Source organism: Lepidothrix coronata, unplaced genomic scaffold (assembly GCF_001604755.1).
Source record: "Lepidothrix coronata isolate B3197 unplaced genomic scaffold, Lepidothrix_coronata-1.0 Scaffold75, whole genome shotgun sequence".
Taxonomy (NCBI): domain Eukaryota; kingdom Metazoa; phylum Chordata; class Aves; order Passeriformes; family Pipridae; genus Lepidothrix; species Lepidothrix coronata.
In genome coordinates, this window is record NW_016690255.1 from 3,216,246 (window position 1) to 3,239,345 (window position 23,100).

The window sequence follows — 23,100 nt, forward strand, 5'->3', positions numbered from 1 at the left end:
ATTTTTTTTCCCAAACCAAACAAATTAAACTTGGATATGATCGTATCTGCCTGTTAGATAAATCTTGCGAAAGGATTACTGAGACTATTAGGAATGATGGCTCTGTTCTACAAAATTTTATCTGGATCGTACCCATGCATCACCTGTATGCATCTGAAGAGCTTGCATTGAAATCTGGACTACCTGCAAATGGGATACCAGTCTATTAGAATTTTCTTTTCTTCTGGAAGTTGCAGTTCTTGATTCGTAATATAGTAATACAAATGTTCTACCATTATGTATTTTTAATGAAACCTAATGAGGACAAAACCACAGAAATAGAAGTAAACTCTTCCATGAAATCTTACTTACGGAAAAAAAAAAATTCTAAATGATTCTTGTTACAATTTAGTGTGTTTTCATTTTTTGAATTTATCTAAGTAACATGATTCTACTGTTGCAAATAGAAGTTCACCTGCATTTACATAGGTACTTTTTTGCACCTTTGTCTCAACCATCCTTTATGAAACAGAAAATGAGTATGTCAAAATGTTAAGGAGAAAGATCTTAAAAAATAGACTGAAAACATCAGCATCTTCTATATCTTTGATGTATTTCATCCTCTTTTCCTACCTTAATGAAAAAAAAAATTATGTAAGTGTTATGAAGATGACAAATTCCTGTTTTGAATAGGTAAAAAATAGAGGGAATTATAAAACCCTAAAAGAGCTACTCATAATTTTTCATCTTAAAACAGGGACCTGAAACTTATATACAGAAGAGGAATGCAGTTCCTTATGAGAAGGAGCCATTTAGCTAGAACTCAAACTGCAAAGTCATTTTAGGTCAAAGCAAAACATTTTAATCATCACTCAACAAATTGATTAGCAGTCAGCAGTGACTGAGAAACTCAGTGATCTTTTCGCCTGAAACACCGTTTAGTAATTGGACTCTCTCTTATTTTACAAATCTCATCAATCATGAGAACTATGATGAAATCTCATTTTCATTTCTTCTCATGTAAAAACTATTACACGATTATATTCCATTGAGATTCTGCCAAGTAAACCTGACCACATGCAAACATAAATGTACCAGCAGAAAAAGTGAGATATAAGCTAGTAGCCAAAGCCTGAATACCCAACAATCAATCCACACTTACTTCAAGACTTTTTTTAGCCCCTGCTTATTCCACTGAAAAAATGCAGACTACCAAATGCAGGAAAAAATGCCCATTGTTAAGTTTCAGGTTGATCAATCATGAAGCTCAGCCTTTCTGAAGTTAAGGACTGTAGCTGCAGTCTGCATTTTTGTCAGCAACATCTCATACTTGATTGTTTCTAAGGTAATCATGGAAATGGTAGTGGTGAAATGGTAGAACAGCGCTGAACTATTTATCTTCTTGCAGGATGGCCATGTTAACTACTCAGTAGTAGCCCTGCTGCTACTTGGTAGTAGCCAAAAGGCTCATTCTGAGCCAACTGAGACACTTGTTAGTAGGGCAGTACTTCAGGTTCTCCAAACTCTAACAATTTTGTCTTTCACTTTTCTAATCTGTTCAACAGGCTTTTTTGCAACTGCTCGGAATGGCACCTAAAAACATCTGCAGTCTCAATTTTATTGAAGTTAAATACTACAGGAAGATGATGTCGCTACCCTCTCTGCATTTCTTTTTAAATTACTGTTATGCACAAGCTAATATTCTCTCCATGTTCTTTGACTTTAGCAGCTGTATTTCAGTGTTGAATATTCGTCAATATGAACAATATATCCTTTATGTTCACAATAGATTAGATTAATTTCCAACTTTGATGTTTCACAGTTTATATGAAACAAAACACAGATTCAGAATGTGGATAAATTTTTAAGACTTCATTTGCCAATGTTAATCCAAAGGCTTTCTTAATTTTTCAGCTTCATTTCCTTTTGTTCAAATTGCAATCTTTGCCACTTTATCAAGGTTTTTATATTCTCAGCATGATCAATATGCAGAAACCAAATGAACCATGTATTTCTTACAAGTTAAAACCCACAGATTTGCTGCTTTATCCATACTTAAATTATTTTTATAACTCACTTTATGTGAACACTGTTGTTAAACCAAAGCAATGAAAATAAGGAGACATCTTTACAAATAAAATTATTTTAAGAATCACGATTTTTAAAAAAATACCTCTCTACTTAGGAAAACCTTTAGGGGAGGCCAGGGCTAGCTAAGCAAAGCTTTCATGAAAATGAAAATATAGTAATTTCAGAACCTATTCTATTCAGTTAGTGGGGGACTTCCTGTTAATTCTTGTTATAAGAATATTCAGGGACACTTTGATTACTTAAAAAAATGTCATTGAAGATCTAGAAACTCTAAACCTAAGATTCCTCTACTAAAATACAGCAAGCTATATTTAACTGACTGTAGAAGTTTTACTGATGATATTCCAGTATGATTAAAATTCTTGAAATGAAAAGTCTTCCTTATTTACTTTGGTAGAACTTAAATACATGTATATATATGGCAGCTACTCACACCAAAAGATTCTGTGTTCTTTTACCCTATTTTACTTTGAGTTTTTACAGCAACACTCAGAAAAAAATCATGGAGATTAAAAAATTTCCCCATCATGAAAGGAATTGTAGCATTAGCTAAAATTACCTACCCAACAAGAAGTTTAGTGCTTAAAATATCACTACCTTGAGAGACCTACTGTTTATTACAGTAACTTACAGTACACTATACCAAAACTAAACCAAGCCAAGAATCTTATTTTCACTTTTATTCATATTGCACTCATAGTCATCTCTTCTTTGTAATTTTTTAGCTTTGAATGATTTCTCAGCTACAGATCACAAATTGTGTAAATGTAGATCAAAATTAACACCCCTAAAGCACAGAGAAATAAACATAATCTCAAAGCTAAACTTTATTAGTGTGGGTATTATTTTAAATCTTTATTCAGATATCATATCTTGAAGCTACTTTAGATACAGGAAACATTGCAAATAATTTAGCTCTACTCATCTAGTATATTAATGCTGGCTATTAATCATTACTGATTAAGATCAACTACTGAGCAACAATTAACTAAAATATTTTACCTTCTAAGTGTTTCTCTTAGGCCTTCTGCATTCATATACAGATTTGGGAAGAGTTAAACATGATTTTCAAGTTAATTTTATGAGATACAAATATTCCATCATGAGAATTTGCGGTATTACAAAAGATGAAGCTGTTCTGAATGAATGATGCATTTGAGATGGAGCAAACAGTCTCTGTTGACCCTTTAGACCATTCATGAATTTTTACAGAAAGATGTGTAAGTAGGAATTACATGTTGTTAAGACTTAATCCAGTACTTTTTTCCTAAATGACCACCTCATTAAGGATTGACAAGAAATAATATTTATATATTATGCATTATAATGCAGCAGCTTCAAGGAAAAATTCTCTCAATAAGATCATTATATGGGGATGGCAGAGGAGATGTACCATTACAGAGCTCAACTAAGAGTTCTCCTCATTAAATTCACATGGTTTCAGAAATTTGGAGATACTTCTGCAATATGGTTCTGAATTTCAAAATGATACACAAAAGACTGTGTCACACTGATGCCATGTAGATACTTATGGTAAATATTGTTGTGACCTCCTACTAATGCCACCTGTTGAGGATTATCATTGCTTTCATATTTGGTCGGAAACAAATAAAGAATAGTGAATTTTTAGAGTACTGTAATAGTAATTTAAAAAAAGCACTGAAAGTAGTCTATTTATTGATGTAACTTTTATAAAATTCCTCTCACATAGCTTGAAAATTCTCCAGGGCAGGCATAAAAGGCATAAAATACAGTGTACATCAAAACCTTTCATCCTTATCGATTGTCAGTTGGATAGATGGAGCAAATAAAAATCTCATATCATCATATAGTTTACTGAAAATTTTCTTTAAGCTATCAACTACTTCTAATAATTACTTACTTTAATACCCAGTGGTATTTCCAACACCATTAACAGACATGTCAAGAAGACTAACAAAATTCAGTAAGCAGGAAAATTATTTACTCAGCATGATTGTTTATCCTCAAATTTGCAAAAAAGGGTGTAGGAAATGGATGTTACCTACCTTCTTTGCATAAAATAGTCTCTGAGTAGATCCATATACCTTTAAACTGGGTCAAAAAGCAGCTGCCTGCTTTACCTGTATTTTAGCAAATATGTATACATGGAGTTTGAATTCAAGTTAAGACACTCCTGACTTTACATCAGTCTTTTATTAAACAAGGGCAGGTCTCCACAGATTTAAAATGCCAAATAAGAAATTCTGCTTAGCAGGCACAAAGCATAACTGACAACAGCGTCACACCACTATCACGTTTGCTGATGCAAATATTGTAAAATTATGAGTCCTTTTTCCTGTTGGAAATTACAGAAATGACCATTATGTTTCATTTAGCAGTTCTTCAGGTCTGTTGACAAAACTGTCAGAGGAAGAAGCAATGAAAAGTCTTGTGCAACCATCCGATTCACAGAAATAGAAAACAAAACTCAACAGTAAATTTAGCTTTTAAGGCCGTGGTACAGACATCTATGGTGTACAGTGTTCCATATCTGTAGAATCCGTCATATATGACCTAAGTAACAGTATAGCCTTAGTTTTTCTACCCACAGGACTTTGATGCATCAAACAACTAGATTTTCAAGGTAAAAGATTTATTATCCTCTCTGCTCTGAGGACATAAATGTCAGTTTACTGATTCTAAAAGTTCTTGAATTTTAATGAGTTGGAAAGACAAATTGCAAAAAGAACCATCCACTACAAAAATACTTAATAGTACAAAAAGGATATTCAAAGTTAACTTTTAAAGTTTGTGTGTAATACGTACACAGAGGAATTACATCCTTCTTTTCTTATCTTTCTTCTCATATTTCTCTTTTAAAAAAAAGTAAATATTATTCAAATGTTTAAATCCATTCAAAGCCATTAGAGCCAAAATTTCTATGTAAGGCTTCTTGCTAAACCTTTTTGTTTGCTTTTTTCCTCTTTTATCAATAAGCACTCTTAATATTGAACTTTTAATATGAACTTGTCCTCTTAACCTTTCTCTTCAGTCTCAATCCCAGCAAATTCCTTTACAAGTAGTATCTTCACAATATCTTGGAAAAGAATTTATTTTGACCAGATAAGCCTTTCCTTCTACTCCCAAGTCAATCATTTTCTTTTATGGGTATTACCTGAACCACTTTACAGCTTTTATAGGTTTCCATGTGATCAGACTCTGCCAGAATGTGGTATAATCAGTTATGTATGGATTTAAACAAGCCACCTTCAAAAGAACCTACAGACCCCAGGCCATTCATTTATAGAGATTTACAGCATTGTAGCAAAAATTTTTATTCAAGTCCCCATGTTCCTGAGGAGAATTTTGAAAACAGGTGTTAGGACAGGTACATAACTACAACTAAATGTTATTTCACTCTGAAAGGAAGTATTTTAGAGCATGGGGAGAGGCAATTTTTTTGTTTGTTTTGTTATCAGTTAGGAGCCGGGAAAGCAAAATACAAGAAAAGCAGGCTGTCCACTGAAGATGTTTAGTTTCATAATATATCACTGAAGACACCACTGTCCCTCACTCCTCTTCTATGAAAAGTTAAAACAGGAAAAATGGTCACTGAGTAAGGCTTCAGAATATCAAGCCTTGCATATGCTACAGAACAGGAGTGTGGATATGCTCACAGTGGATATGCTCTGGCATTCTATATTGAGTTATACTTTACTTTCCTTTTTTTCAAAGATTAAATTTTTATTAATCTTTTTCTTCCAAATTCTCTTTTGCTATTGACAATGAATCTTACGTAACTTAATTTGGAACATTCAGCTAAATACAATAAAAACTGTAGTGTAGCTTGGCTATAATTACCTGCTAGAGGATCAACAGGTCTCAACTAATTTCATTAATTAGCCTCAAAATCAGAAAAAAAAAACCCTCTAAAAAAACCACTAAAAAGTCCTAAACCAAAGAGAACAAAACCCAAATGAAAATATCCATACAGTAAAGGGTGTCTACATGGAATATGTTCCAAAGTTTATACCGAGAGTGTGGGGGTGATGCCAGTCCATATAGTAGTTTGACCTTTTAGTGGAAGGCCACAGGATTTCTATTATCTTGGTAGTGAGATATCTCATGTTTTATCTTCACCAGAATTGAGTTTAGCAGTCAAGTAACTGTTGACTGTGAATATTATTTATGGCAAAGGTCTAGCAAATATACAAAGCTGATGAATAACAAACACTATCCTATATGTTACACTGGAGTTGAAGGAGGGTATCATACAACCTAAACAGATAATTGCAAAATGTCTTCACTAAGGGGCAAAGACAATCACAGTTTTTTAGGTATCAACCAAGGAATAAAAGTTAAACAATAGCATTGTGTTTGAAAACGTTAAAAAAAAATAATACCATGACAGACTCACATCTGAGAAGAAAGAAATGGTCACCAATAATAAACTTCTTTGTGAAAAGAACTCATGACTGATAACTTCCTGTAATCCTCTCCCCCACCCTATCCCTCTCAAGGATGAGTACCAACCTTAGATACTAGACTGACATCAGAAAGATGAACAAAATATCAGAGAAAAAAAGTGAAAACCTGAATAATTTAGGTACCACCAATTTAACTGTATTCCTATAGAAGATTTTCTTTATTACCTAGGTATTTCATCCTGTAAATTTTAATGTCATTGTAACTGGGTTAGTAACTAGATATTTGGATTACACAGTTATACTAACCTTATGTTATTGGCTCTGTAGGTAGAGTGTGTTCCTGTTTATAGATGGCTACATGGAAACCAGGAGCTCCTAAGTGAGCAGAGTCCTTTTCGAAGTGAAACCACTCTGTCTCCCTGCCCACTATTCCTACCTCACAGACAACTAGATCTATTCCTTCAAGATGAAATTTCCCATAGTGGTGGAGTTTGTCTTCCCAAATAACTGTTAGGTGTGATATAGCCCTGCTCTCCTGGAATGACTCTAAACATTTGACTGCTGATGGGAAGTAGGAAATGAATTTAATTTTTTTGCTTTGCTTATATATGCAGCTTTATCTATTAAACTGTCTTTATCTAAACCAATGAGCTTTTTTCATTTTTAACCTCACAATTCTCCACCCCACCATCCCACCAGGTGGGGAAGTGAGTGAGCTACTCTGTGGGGCTGATCTACCTACCCAGGTTAAACCACAATGATAAATTACATGACGTATAATTGGATTATTAATTTAATTTTTAGTTTCTAACCATAGCATCAAGAAACCAGACTGCACAGAAAATGGAAGAATATAACAGTCATAAGCCCAAAGCACAGCATGAAAAGAAAGGGAAAAAAAAGTGTTAAACTGCTTTAAGAAACATTCATGCACCATGTCACAGAAACACAGAATCACAGGATATCCTGAGCTGGAAGGGACCGACAAAGATTATAAAAGTCTTACTCCTGGCCTTGCATAGGATAACCCCAAAATCACACCATGTGTCTAAATGCTTCTGGAACTCTGCTAGGCTTGGTGCTGTGACCACTTCCCTGGTGACCCCTTTCTATTGCCAAACCATACAGGTTCATGCCATTCCCTCAGGTCCTACTCCTGGTCTCCCACTCAGATAGTGGAATGGAATCCTAGGGAGACAAGCCCTTCCCATGCACCCTTCCTTGAAATCTGCTGCACCTGCCCTGGCTGCCACAATATAATTTTCTCATGTCAAATTTAGTGTATAGCCAGACCGATGATGCACAGCACTGCAACAAAACTTCTGCATTTCCCAAAATCAGAGTGCCACTAGACAAGTCTTATGAAGCTGATCTGCATAATGGACTTGTCCAAGATCCCATATTTTCAGTTAGGAAATATTGTAATCCATTCAGGACTTGTATTTTGAACAAGACCACTCTCAAACATCTATAAAAAAGATCTCTGAATACCACTTGGATACAATTTCTGTGGGTGGGGGAGAGAAGAGATATGAACACCTTGTCTAAAACATCAATATATTTTTTGTTCACTTCTTTTTTATTGCAACCTCATGCTGCATCTTGAGATGGTTGCTATCACACTGAAAAAATCATTAATTTTGCCAGTTACAGTCCTTCTGTAAATACACTCCTTCTGTATTATATGTTATCTTATATATCTCATGCATACCATAGTCTAGTTCAGTTTACCCATTTCATACAGCTGCTACGTATTTAATACATATGGAAAAGTTAAAAGCAACATTCCCACCTAGGTTACCCTACTGCCTTGTTTAAGCAATTTCATAAAGTTGTTCTAAATACACATTAGCGCTTTATATTAGCACAATATATTAATTTATTCATATTTTATAGTTAGTACTTGACTAGATTTTTAAATTGAGATCAGCCCACCTCATAGCAATGTAATAACCTTGGTGGGCTGATTCTCCTTTTGTTTTGATTGTTTGTTGGGGTTTTTTTCCTGAAGAATAGACCTCTGCAGTAACTATGTGGAAATGCTGCCTGGCACAAAGGTTTAAAAAAACCCACTCCAAAACTGTGTAATTTTGATATGTTCCTAAAAGCCATTGAGTTAGTACAGTGTGGTGGAAAGGATTCACAATAAGAAATTTTCAAAGCACATCTAAAGCCTTCTTGCAGGATAATATTGTTATTTCCAATCTCTAAAAGAAAGTATGCAACATTATTCTTCCCTCAGATCACCCAGGAGGTAACTCTAATGTGTGTGCTACAAGAACAGTAAGGCATTTCTGACAGGTCCCTCGAGCAATTTACCTGAGGACTATTCTGAGCATAATTTTTCTGTCAACATTTGCTGGTGTCATCAGGGGAATTATGCTTAGTTTTTCAGCAGGCCGGGGCAAAAGGGTAAGAGGACACAATACACAGAAAAAAATAAAAAAGTTTAAAGATGAAAATATTACAGCTTTCTTCTTGGCTTCTGAAGGCTATGCATAGAAGGATAGCACCATTTCACAAAAAGTTTTAGTTGGTATGTATGCTTTCCACCCATATATATTTCTCATACCAAAAATTCCTTTTTGTTTAGTCTAACAAGGCTCATTTTTCCCCTCCTCAGTGGGAATTCTTTGATCAAACATTTAATTTCTGCTCAACCATTTCCTATCATGCTAACGGCATGCTTTCTACCATATGTATAAATAGGAGAAATCAGTGATCTTGAGAGGCAAAAAAAAAGGCAAATCTGCTTATAAATCCAGTTATTTTTTAAATATCATTTAAATATTAAAGGCTCCAAATAAGAAATAGGCTATATGACCACATAATTTCAACAACAAAAATTTTGAGTGAAAGGTTATGTTTACCTTGGGATATATTAGAAAAGGCCACCATATCATGGGTGACATTTCTAAATATCAATTTAGCTGATCTTATGAAACACAGCTTCTGTTTCTCTGGAGCCAAACTGAACAAATACTCCAGTGCAAGTGAAGTTCCTTAGCCCAGCAGCACTGTTTAAGTATTAGAAAAATACAAAGCCTTATCCTTTTGGCCACAGTTCCAAGACGGATATTAAATACTCCAGCCTAGATGCACATTCAAGCTAGACTCTATCAGCCTACCTTCACTATTGCAAACCCACTTGTTAGTAATTTATACACAGAGCACTCATTTAATTTCAGATACTGAATATCAGAATTTATAGTAATTCTCCTGTTAAAAGAATTATACACCATGTAGAATAAGAGTTGCACAGTATCTATTTTAGAGTTCATGAATAGCATCTGTCAAGCATTTATGATTCTGCTATTATGCTGATTTACTGTGTGAAGGTGTAAGAATGTGAGTTCACATCAATGTGCCTGAGTTTTGGAACATGCCATGAATTGGATGGTCCATAATTTTCCGATGATTCTCCGTGGCTGCATAACATGCTTATTTATGTTTATTTTTATATTATTTATATTTATTTATGTAACCAAACTATATTTTATATACTGGTCCATTCTGGGACCAGTGTTATTTAATATCTTCATTAATGACAAAGACAAAGGGATCAAGTGCAGCCACAGCAATAAGCAGATGGCACCAAGCTGAGTGGTGCTGTTGACGCACCTGAAGGCTGGCATATCATCCAGAGGGACCTGGACAAGCTTGAGAAGTGAGCACATGGGAATCTCATGAGTTTTAACAAGACCAAGTGCAAGGTGCTGCACCTAGGGTGGGGCAATCCCCAGTACAAAGGCTGGGAGATGAAGAGATTGAGAGTAACCCTGCCGAGAAGGACTTGGGAGTGCTGGTGGATGAGAGGCTGGACATGACCTGGCAATATGCACTTGCAGACCAGAAAGCCAGTTGTGTCCTGGGCTGCACCAAAAGCAGTGTGGCCAGAAGGGCAAGAGAGGGGATTCTGCCCCTCTACTCTGTTCTGGTGAGACTCCACTTGGAGTGCTGCATTCAACTCTGAGGTCTCCAGCACAGAAAGGACATTGACCTGTTGGGAGAAGTCCAGAGGAGGACCACCAAGATGATTAGAGGGATAGAGCGGCTCTAGTACAAGGAAAGGCTGATAGAATTGGGTTTGTTTAGCCTGGAAAATAGAAGGCATGACCTAATAGAAGGGTGATCTAATTCTAGTACCTGAAGGGAGCCTACAAGAGATCTGGAGAGGGAATTTTTACAAGAGCATGTAGTGGCAGGACAAGAGGAAATGGTTTTAAACTAAAAGAGAGCAGGTTTAGACTAGATACTAGGAAAAAATTCTTTACTGTGAAGGTGATGAGGCACTGGAACAGGTTTCCCAAAGAATTTGTGGATGCACCATCTCTGGAAGTGTTCTAGGCCAGGTTGGATGGAGCTCTGAACAACGTGGTCGAGGGCAAGGTGTCCCTGCACATAGCAGAGGGATTGGAACTAAGTGGTCTTTAAGGTCCCTTCTAACCTAAACCATTCTATGATTCTATTATTCTATCATTCTACATGTACTACTTAGGATTATGTAACATAGCTATGTTTTGTAAATTGCCTTGTCATTGATATCAATGTTGTAGGTTAAAAAAAAGTCCCAAAGTTCTGTACTCTCCATGTCTCACCATATTCACAGAAGTTATTTTCAGAATAAGGAAAAATCCCTTACTGTACTGTATTTAACATAAAGAACAAATGAAATCTTATCTTACAGTATTGAATACCAATATTTTTAAAACTCCTTTTCAAATATTATATTGTTTTGATTATAGATATGTTGGGTTTTTTCATCAACTCATTCTATTTTATTATTTCCTTATGTGAACACATCTTTATAATAGACAAAACACAAATGCATGGAATGAATATACCTATTCAGAAAATTATAAAAGATGATATAGGACATACTCTAACATTCCAAAATAATATATGTAAGTTAGGGAATCATGTCCAAGATTTGGAGACAAATCTTGTTTTCATTAAGAAGAAAAACATTTTTTTCCTCTATAGGAGGAAAAAATGAAATTTAAAACATTTCTAGTCATTGCTCTTCATAAACTCCAGTTTTCACAACTTCTGTTGATTGGCATATGACCTTCAGTATTCCAGAGTGCAAAACTTCTGCTTCATGCACACAAGCCTGATTTGTTCTTATGAAATTTAATATAAGCATATCCTGAAGCCTTTGATTTAACATTTCTGTGTGAGTTGTGTTCACTGTTTAATGAAATTAACCTATCTGCATTTAGAAGCTAGTAAGCACCGCACACTCTGAAAGATCTCCTTGAAAACCTCTTGGGAGTTGTCATCATATATTTGGGTCACTAATAATAAATTCTTTATAAATAAATTATGAGCTGAATTTCATGACCTGAAACATTTCGGAAAAAAAAAGCACTTGGAAAAAATAAAATAATTTGGTATTGGATAAGAACTAACTAGGACAGTGAAAAATAGGTCTAAAAATTCATAAAATGTGATTTCTATTCCTTCATTACCTAATTAATTAGTAACAGATTACTAAATTGTAGTCACAATAGGGTTAGGGCATATAATTTCATGAAAATTTATTTCTTCCTAATTCAGAGAATGCATACATTTATCAAAAAACTATAAACGTTCAAGGCTTTTAATTGTCTTCATTATCCTTCATCTTTTAGTGTGAACACCACAATTTTTTTTACATCGTTGAAGCATTCAATACATCCTGATGGAAACAAACTTAACAGTTTAGAAGCTGCAAGTTTTTTGTGGAATGTTTTGAAATTAGAAAAGAGGACCAGAATAAAATTAACTTTTGTTGAAATTGTGGGATTTTTTTTCCCACATTTAAAAGTCTTTAAAAAAAAGAAATCAATTACTCATATTTGAAAAACAATTGTTTCTAAAGCACTATGGTCATTAGTTCAGATTTTCACTACTCTCCTGCAAAATAGTAAGAGAATTACAAAGGTCCTTACAAAAATATAGTTCCATTGTCAAGTCATTTCTAGTACCATGGCCTGTGTACTGTTGTTTACATTACATCCAATCCATACTTATTTAGGAAGAAATTCTCTACAGAAACGGTAATCAGGCATTGGAATGGGCTACCCAGGGGGGGATTCTCCGTCCCTGGAGGCTTTTAAGATGAGACTGGATGTGGCATTTAGTGCCATGGTCTAGTAACAACGGTGGTAGTGGATCAAGGGTTGGACTTGATCTCTGAAGTCCCTTCCAACCCAGCTGATTCTATGATTCTATAACTTTTTCATTATCATAACAATAAACCCTGATCCAAGAAAGAATATCTTCTTTCTTAAGCATTTGAAGGCCACATTAAAGTGTTATATAGTGCTATAAAGTAATTGAGGATAACATAGTTATAGAAATACTAGTAAAACAAATTTTGGTATTGAAGAATGTTAAAATATTTTTCACTAATAACAGTGGATGGAATAGCATCTGTTGGGTTTGAATTTGGCAAATTTGATTTATGAGTTTGTTGTACTTATTTATTTTTGTGCAGAAAGATGAGTGACGCTAGATTATTTGGGGGTTAACAATTTCTTTGTTTGAACAAACAAATAAACAATCCCCCTCCAAATCTCAAAACCACATCTTTCCTTTCCTTAGATCAATATCTTGAATTCTGTTATTGTCTGTTTCCTGAATATCACCACCATCACTTCAATTGAATTAGAATAAATTATGATGTAAGGTATGGTCAAGCTGGATTTTTTTCTTCTACAGTACTTATATATGACAGAGTTGATTTCTTATACATATAGGGCTGCAAATACATTTCTCTTAACTAGGAAGAAAGCAATGCAGAAACACTGGGATTTATTGTTTTCGGACGAAAAAGCGACCACACGTAGCCACAGATGCAGAAAAGAGAAAACAAGACCACTGTACGAGCCCATAACTCAATTATTTTTTTTATAGATCAACAAGAACAAATGCTTTCTCCTCATTTTTCTACAGGAGTTGCCACTCAAGAGATGACTTGAGGTTACAGTAAGACACAATATAAAAAATCAGTCCATTACCTACTAGGGACCAGCGGTGGTATTGTAAACAACTCTGAATATCTGCGAGAGAATTAATTACCTTGTAGGCACTGCACTATAGCTACACACATCTAATTGTATGTTTTTCTGTTTTCTGTAGCAAAACAACACACTCTATTTTCACTGAATAAAACATATGTGGAGTAGAAAACAATTCGTAACAGTTACAGCTACAGCATTTGTCCAGAATCACATTACAGACACTGCAAACCAGACTTCTTCTAATTTATCCTGCATTGATCTTTTTTTTTACACTTCAGAACAATACACTTTTAAAACCTAGAGTTCTTCCTAAATTAAACCTCATTACCTAGCTGTGAAAAAGACATTAATGAATTTTAAAAGTTTAATAAAAATCCATTAAATGAATGAAGTTTAGAGTTTAATAAAATGGGACATATATCTCAAAGAGTGTTAACCATCTGCTATTCTTTATTCCTTCCTATGGCAAAATTTGAGGCATTCTATACTATAGTATTTGTGCTTCCACAGATTGTAACACCACTGGAAAATATTTAAATACGTTTCAATATAATAATTTATGTCATGTGTTTTGTCAGAGTACTTGATAAGAGTACCCATTTATTCTTTTTACACTTCCCTTCCCTTCAATTTTCTTTCCTTCCAACACATGTCCAAACACGCTAAAATATCTGATTTATTTCTACTTTTTAAAAGCTACCCTAGTTACTTTTGGTGTAAATAATTTTTACTTAATCTTTTTAATAATGTTTCAGTTAAACAGTGAAACATTGGAATGAAGCCAGATAACACAACTTTTTCCACATACACACTTACTAAGAATATAGGTCTGAATTAAATTTATTAGTGAAAAAAAATTAATGACATAACCACCTAAGTAAAACATTTAACTGAGTTAGCTCAGAATATAATATTGAATGATGAGGGAAAAGATGCTAAAGTGACTTAAAAGTTTCAGTTGTATGAAAAACTGAAAGAAAATTTGTCATCCCAATTTAAATTGTCGATTTCTATAGTGACAGAACACTTATTTTTGACAACCTGATTCCTTTTGTTTCATTAAATTGTAAGAGCTCAATTTTCAATTTCAAGTGAAAATATTTGACTATTTTATCTCTTAAAAGCATGCAGATTTATAGTTATACCTTCAGTACAATTTTTTCTTACACCAACAAAACCATTGGATTTTGCTATCATGTAATGAACTATTTCTGATAAAAATTATTTGAAATATTTTATTCTAGAGCAGAGCATCTCAATGGCGTTACTTCTGTCATATCACTGTATTATCATAAGTCTGAAGTATAACTTCCTTAGTATTGTTTCTAAAAAATCCCATAAAATTCAAACAGTTTAATACCTCCAACATGCCTTCTCTACCTCCTTCATAGCTGAAAATGAAGAAAAAGGACTGTTCACTATCAAAGATTAGATTAAGACGTATTATAAATCTATAAACCTTTAAATAGAACATATCTGAGTACTGCCTCTGATTTGATTTGATTTGATTTTTGAGGTCTGCATTCACTGCACTCATGTGGAAATGAAAATAAAAATTCTTTCAATATGAACAATGTGTAAAATGCTAAATTGTACTGCCCTCCAAGGAAAAGCAAGATACTTATGATTTATAGTTTAAAGTGGCAATATATGGCCCATATTTTTATATAAATATGCAGATGAGCAGAAACACACAGCATGTATACAGACTTAGGCATACCTACATCTTGCTATTCAAAGTATGTAATCTTAAGACTTGAGTGATTACTACTAACACACGAATCTGAAGAAATTGAGACAGCAGACACATTGAGACATATGAAAAATATATAAGAAAATACAGCTTATTCTCACTGTTTGTATGAACATAAAGAGTAATACTGAGAATTCCAGCAGAGTTTCAGAGTGTCCACAGAACTCATCAAATAATCAATACCTTATTTCAAAGAAAAGGGAACCTTGGAACTGTCGATGAACATCAAACCCAAAGTGCCCAGGTTGTTTTCATGCTCCGTACAGTGCTAAAAATACATTTATTCTTGGTGTCCTTTGTTACAGAACACTGATTTTTTAGTACCATGCTATGGCAAAAATACATCTGTACAGACTTTTTTTTTTATATGGTTTAAAGCTCAAACTCTAGTGATGCATAAGCTACGGGATTAAACCCTATTCAAAGACCTAATACAGTGAAGTCTTCATCTAACAGACCTGACTATAATACTATTGTTGTAATTACTTGTATCCATATGAATCCACAACAATTTTTCAAAAAGAATAATGTTCCAAATAAAAACAGTATGTATAGTCCCTATCATACAAAGGTTGATAGTCTGAGACATCGTTAGCAAAGACCTTCTGTTTTTTTTCACCTTGAAGAAGCTGGTAGTATAACTAGATAATTTCTCATGTTTTGGGCAACTGCACTCAGAGGTCATACTGGCAGATTCAGGTGTCTTAATATGATACAAGTTTAAGGCCATTTATTTTGAGATGAAGTATGAAAGTTGGGGTACTGTAGCAGTATGTACTGTTATACACAAAGGTAACTAGTGACTAGTACAACCACAACAGGACAGCTATGCAAATTCACAAAATCTCAATGAGATAAAAAATAATCCTCTCACTAAATCTTGCTGTGACAAATACATTTTAAAGCATTCCACTATGATATACAACAACATCAGAACAGAATTAAATAAATAAAGTACTGAAGTATCTTAATGCAGTATAAAATAACAAAAAAGATCTACATAAATTGAACAGTAACACTAAGCTTATGTTCCAAGTACTGCTAAAAAATTATACAATTGCCTCTGTTCTATTGGTAACAGTTGAGACTGAACACCTATTGACCTAAACAGTCCAACTTTCGCCGTTAACAATCACTCCATCTTCTTTAATTAAAAAAAAAGTTCTAAATGTGGAAATCAAAAGTCTATCGTTGTCACTACAAATTAATTTTACACCTCAATCCAGTTAGAACCCTTTACAGTCAAAACTTTAAAGCATGTCTTTAAGGCAAAAGACTAATTTTCAAGTTGGAATGCAATGTCTCTCAAGAATCTAAACTCTTATTTTCTGAAAAGTTCAAGTAAACATAGAGAATGAAAATAAATCTTCTTGATCCCAAACACTGACTGCCTCTTTTCACAAATTATTTATTATGTTTCATGTTAATGTTGTTTTCAAATCTGTAAGATTAAAATATTTCTCTGAGGAGCTTGGCAGTGTTGGAATTGAGCATTAACAGCCCAGGAGATTGAAAGACAAAAACTTGCCCACTTATGCTGGAATAAGTCCAGAGACTTGAGTGGAGTGTTGCTTATATGCTTCTCAGTATGAAAAGCTATAGAATGAAAGATGAACAAAAATAATATGGTCTTCATAGCAGCTTAACTGCTAGACTTTAGGCTGGATGAGAACTGAACACCTCAATCACATCTGCAGTGATTTATTATTATGTGAAAGAGCATCACTGAAATAGTTATATAGACTAGTTTTCCTATTTCTCATTATTTTATTCTAAGACCTTATGTTCTTTCTCTTTATAGCACAATTTCCGAAAAACTTTAGATTTATGGAATTGATATTTTCTAAATCATAAAGATTATTCTTGTATTTAAATCAAAAAACCCCCTATTTATTAGATTTAAGAAGTCCCAATAAGGTCAATGGAAATAAAGTTCACTCTCAACACAACCATCAGTTTCTGAAACAAACAGAAACATCAATAGCTTTCTTCACCTAATCAATTCAGACAGATTGATTTTTCAGAAGGCAGACTATTATGTATGTCTGAGTACCATGACCTTTCAGATTTTACCAACAATATTCTTCATGTAAATTGATCCACCTTATACCATGGGAGCCAGGGATGCAGAACTGCCAAAAGCATTCACTTCCACTTAGTTAGCTAGAAATATAAGTTCTCATGAAAAAGCACCTTCTTCAATCATGGTATGTGGCTTCTATATGTTGTGTGATGAGTTGTAAATGACTAAGACAATTCAGAACTGCAGATACCTTTACACCTAGTAATCATAAAACCACAAGAGTGTGAATGTAGAGTAATTGATTTCAACTTATCAGTTCTAGGCCATTAGGCTTGGTAAAAGGTATTTCCACTCAACTATACAGAAACCCATTACAGTCATTTCCATTTGAAGGTCAGCAATCACTAGCGTTGACCTTCAACATGACATAAAGGTTGTTAATTGATGAATTTACCAGAGCAACCAATAATCACAAAACAATACTAAAAAAAAAAAAAACAAAAAACAAAAAAACCCCCAAAAAAGCTCCCAAAAAACTCAGCTCATATTTAATTATTCTGAGTAGAAGGAACTTAACATTTTGGTGAATTAGGCTAGACACTCTCCCTCTTCTACAGCTTTGTAGCGTCTTAGCTGTGTTCTGATGCAGATACTGTCATTTGATACTACGTGAGGAGCAATAGGACTCCAAGGGCAGAGATTTGGCTGCCTGAGCTCTGAGTCAATTTAGAGACAGTTTAGCTGAGGGCATGCCCCTGCTCCCTTTTCAGAAAGGACCTTAAGTAAGGCTCTTCCAGAAAGCTCTGCTGGAAATCAAAAGCAAGTACTGCTCAGCTCCTGGCTTTCCTTCCCTTGGGGAACAGGTGTCCCTCTAACATGTTAGGGTAGACGTTAACATACTGGTTTTGACGCTGATACCAAAATTACAGTAGTACAACATAAGAGGAGTTCTGGATTCCAAATACTTACAGACACAATGTATCCATACAATATTGGCACAAAAAGCAGTCTCCACTGACTAATCACCTACAAAGTTACAAGGACCCCTAACTCTACAGTGACAAAAAAAATATTTTCTAGACAGCATTTGGAAAGATGTCTACAAACTTGCTTAAGTAAGGTGTACAATAGTGTATTAAATATAGTACACTATTTGGTACTAAAGAAATTGCATCTTCCAACATAGTTGCCACATTTGGTAATGTGTAAATAAATATCCTTGGTAAAATGTATGGTTTGAAGTAAGGATTTATTATGGTATCTAAGCATTCCTGTTAAATGACTTCTTGTTTGATATTTCTGCTTGTAGATAAGAAGTGCAATAATGTTGAAGATTATTTGTTTTCCTTTGCAATTTGTTTCCAGTCTTTTGCCTCTTATATGACAACAACATATTGAGAATATCTTGAATTTTTCTTTGATATTCACTTTTCAACTATATCTAAACAAAAAGACCAGAAATATTAAATATACTTCACTTACAAAAAAAAAAAAGTGTAATTTCATTCACAATATTTCTGCATTTAGAAGGGCAGTTGTAGGGTACAACACTGTCTTTTAAGGAACACCTTTATCATCATCAAGTAAAAATAAAATTTTGCTCATAACATCTTAAAAAAAAAGAAAAAAATGAGAAAAAAAAGGAATTTTAACTTCAGATAGAGAAATAATTTTGATTACCTTACAAAGCCTATCATTTTTCTTCATCACAAATATTCTGCAATGAAGAAAGACAGAGAGGTCAATATTCCTAAACTGAGAAAAGCAAAGCATATGGGAACAGATGGGGTCAGACAAGAGGTGTTCAGATCTATAGATAAGTATTCATGCCATTTGGTGACTGTCTGTCTCCAAAGTACACAAACAACAACTGGTGTTTTTAAGAAATCTCTACACAAAATTACTTTATCTAATAACAAAATAAAGGCTGTTATTGCTGTTATCTCTTTGGCACAAGACTTAATTTTTATGCAGTTCTTAATCCTTGAAGGTGGTGTGCTGCACTGCCCTTTTTTTTTTTTTAATAAGGTCCAATGAAGAAAAACCAGGTTATTTCCAATTAGATTACTCTTTCCATATAGAATAATAGAATGATCTGAGTTGGAAGGGACCTTAAAGATCATTTAGTTACAACCCCCCTGTCATGGGCAGGGACACCTTCCCCTAGACCAGGTTGCTCAGGGTCCCATCCAACCTGGCCTAGAACACTTCCAGGGATGGGGCATCCACAACTTCTTTGGAAATTTATTCAAATGTCTCACCACACTTTCAGTAAAGAATTTTTTCCTAATATCTAATCTAAACCTACTCTCAGTTTGAAGCCATTCCCCCTTGTCTTGTCACTACATACCCTTGTAAAAACTCTTTTTCTTTCTTGTAAGTTCCCTTCAGGTACTGCAAGGCCACAACCAGGCCCGCCCTAAGCCTTCTCTTTTCCAGGCTGAACAATCCCATTTCTCTAAGTCTTTTCTCAGAGGAGAAGTGTTCCATTCCTTTAATCATCTTGGTGGCCCTCTTCTGGACTTGCTGTAATAGGTTGATGTCACCCGTGCTGGGAATCCAAGACCTGGACTCAAGGTGAGTTCTCACCAGAACAGAGTAGAGGATCAGAATACCCTCCTCTTGACCTGCTGGCCACACTGCTTTTGATGCAGCCCAGGTTACAATTGGCTTTCTGGTCTGCAAGTGTGCACGTGCACACTGCCAGGTCGTGTCCAGCCTCTCATCCACCAGCACCCCCAAGTGCCTCTTTTCAGGGCTGCTCTCAATCTGCTCATTCCCCAGCTTGTGTTGATAGCAGGGGATGGCCCAATCCCCTTGCACTTGGTCTTGTTCAACTTTGTGAGATTTCCACCGGCCCATTTCTCAAGTGTAATATACTGGGATAAATAAATAAGAAAGAAAGAGGGAAAGGAAGGAAGAAAGGAAACAAGCAAGCAAGCAAGCAATGCAGCATGCATAGCACAGCAAGGCATAGCTCAAGGTATTCCGAGCATCTACTGCTGACTGTTTAAAGAACTAAAATTTCCAAAGTTGATAAGAAATATCACAAAACAGAGTTCAAATACATGAGCATGCATTTTTAAGAGGAATGCTGCTGAGGAACAATGCCTTCTACTTTTTTTCCAAGACTGTTAAAAGATACCCAAATCTGAAGGCTGAGTTAACCTGTCTTTAATTATTTTTTTATTTATTTTATTTCTCTTGAAAAGGAACGTGAATCATAGGATATCCTGAGTTGGAAGGCACCCACAGGGATCATCAAAGTCCAACTCCTATTCCTGTAACAAGTGAATTTGAAAGTTTACTACTTGAAAGTCAGATGTTAATCAGAAGAACTCTTTTCAAATATTCAGTAAGCGTAAGAACTACCTTGCCAACTGAGACAAGCTTACAGATATTCCACATAGGGGCAAAGTTTTTAACTTAAAAGATTAATCACTGGAACTGTCACATTTGACAGGATGAATTTAAAGGAATGATACTTGAACTGAGCATCAACATACTTTATATCAACACACATATATCCCCCCTTTACCAACTGACAACTTAATCACCAGACAAAAAAAAAACCAAACAACAAAAAACCCTCACCAAAAACACCAAAGGGAAAATTCCTGACCTTGTATCAACAGCAAAAATATAAAGAACATATTTCAGGAGTGAATAAAATAGGGAAAAACAGAATTGAATATCTAAATACTAAACTTAAATGAAAAATTTGAAGCATATTAAGTTATATCACTAGGCAGATGCAAATGAGAGATTAATTTTTAAATCTGTTCTTGGACTTTTAGCTTTTCTTGTTAAGAATTCTGAATAAAATATTTTTGAAACTGGAAATAATTTGGTGAGAAAAGTACAGTGTTGAGAGTTGATTCATAGCAGATTGTAATCCAGTAATTTTCTTCTCCTTCTTATTAACTATATACATAACTTGCTAGAGGAAATGAACACATCTGTAAAACTCTCTTTTTATTTGGCTTTAGCTTTACAGTTAAGTGGGTTTTCTAAGGAATTGAAATGAGCATTTCACCAGAAAATAATTAGAAAAAAAATCATATAGAAACAACTGTAGCCCAAGTCATAATTCTGACAAGATATATTGTGTTTTAGGAATCTGTTGAGGGAGCAAACTGTGCAGCCTGCTTTATCATTGCAACAATCATCTCCAGAGGTTTACATTGTAATAAATACAATTCTCCATTGGATGAATAGTGCTAGATGAAGATCAAAGGGTTTAAGTACAATACCATAAATATATCTTTTCTTGAACTTTGTTCTGATGAAGAGTAAAAAAATATATTAAAAACTCAGTCCAAGAGATCTGTGACACAAAACCAGGAATGAAACACGTGTCAACTAGTATAAGACCGTATTATACAAACTCCTTTCTTATCATCCAGGCAAATTATATAACTCCTACTCCACACTCTGCTGCCTCCTCAAGTACATCTGGCAGTCCACAGGCATTCAGATAGCAGATAGGCAGATCACTGTTTACTGTGGTCACTGTTGACAAGGAAGCAGTTTCCATCTCCTTTTGCATTTGGCCCATTCACACCAGTAAGTGAGCAGATCAGAGGTTGGTAAGCAGATGACAGCAGCAGGTGCTGAGGCCCATGCACAAACACAAGAGTCTAGACTTTGCTTCTCCTATGGCCCTTAATCCACGTGTAGTATAACACCACCTCAAAAACTGTCAATGCTCCAGCCCCATCCCCTCTCTTAGGGCTTGGAACAAGGACAGTAAATACCTAAAACAGAACTTCCTACATAGTTTCATTAAAAAAGGAATTAAGTATGCACAAAACTCCTCCATCAAATGATCAAACATGGGTTTTTCCCACAGGCCACGGTTCTTCATGAATTGGTCAAGAATGGAACCTTTCCATTCAGCAAGTCTTTTAAGAACAGACTGCAACTCCTGCCAGGAGTCTGCCTCCTGCTTATACTTTCCAAAGGCTGCACCTTCCTTCAGAGCAAGTCCACTTGCTCCAGCAAAAGGTCATCCGTGGACTGTACTATGGCTGTTTGCTACACCATGGACTGCCATGAGCTTCAAGGGGACAGTCCGTCTCACCATGGTCTGCACCACGGACTGAGGAGGAATCTCTAATCTGGTGCCCAGAGCACTTCCTCCTCCTTCTCCTTCGCTGACTTCAGTGTCAGCAGGACTGTTTCTCTCACAAAGGCTCAGCTTTGGCCAGTGGTGGGTTCCTTTTGGAACAAGTTGGAGCTAGTTGTGGCTGGCATGGGGCAGCTCCTGAATCTCTTCTCATAGAGGCCACCCCTGCTACCAAAACCTTTCTGTGTAAACCAGACATAGAAAGTTTTTCAAATAATTTACAGAAAAAAATTGAGTGTTTCCTACTTTTGAAAATTTAAATCTAAAATATTGATGATTTAAAAAATATCTTGCTAGCTAATGTTAACATAAATTGGGTTACTCTTAAAAATACATGTTGTTCATCAATCCATTTTAAGATCTATGAGGTCTATAAGATAACCTTATCATAGTAAATTTAGAAATTAAACTTAGAAAAAAAAATTAGTCTATGCATCTACAAGCTCCACAGTTCAGCATTCTGCACAAGTCCACTGCAAAACATATTCAGTTAATCCAGTATTTCATAACTAGCTATTTACCATTAGAGATAATACAAAAAGCTAGTTATTATTCCTGAAAATTAATTTATGGGTTTGTTTAATGGTCATAGTCACAGATGAAATAGAAAGTATTTTTCCATAAACAGCATGTTTTGGGTATTGAATTGTACCACCAACAAGGATCTTTTTTCCTTCGTTTTATCCCTTCCTAGATGAACCAGTTAGATCCATTTAATATTTGTTGCCATG

The 23,100-nt window shown here is 34.8% G+C and overlaps 1 protein-coding gene across 1 annotated transcript in view; it reads right to left on the reverse strand.

Moving 5' to 3' along the window:
* Nucleotides 1-23,100, reverse strand: part of CCDC102B (coiled-coil domain containing 102B) — a 147,112-nt gene that overhangs the window by 72,585 nt on the left and 51,427 nt on the right. The window lies entirely within an intron of this gene.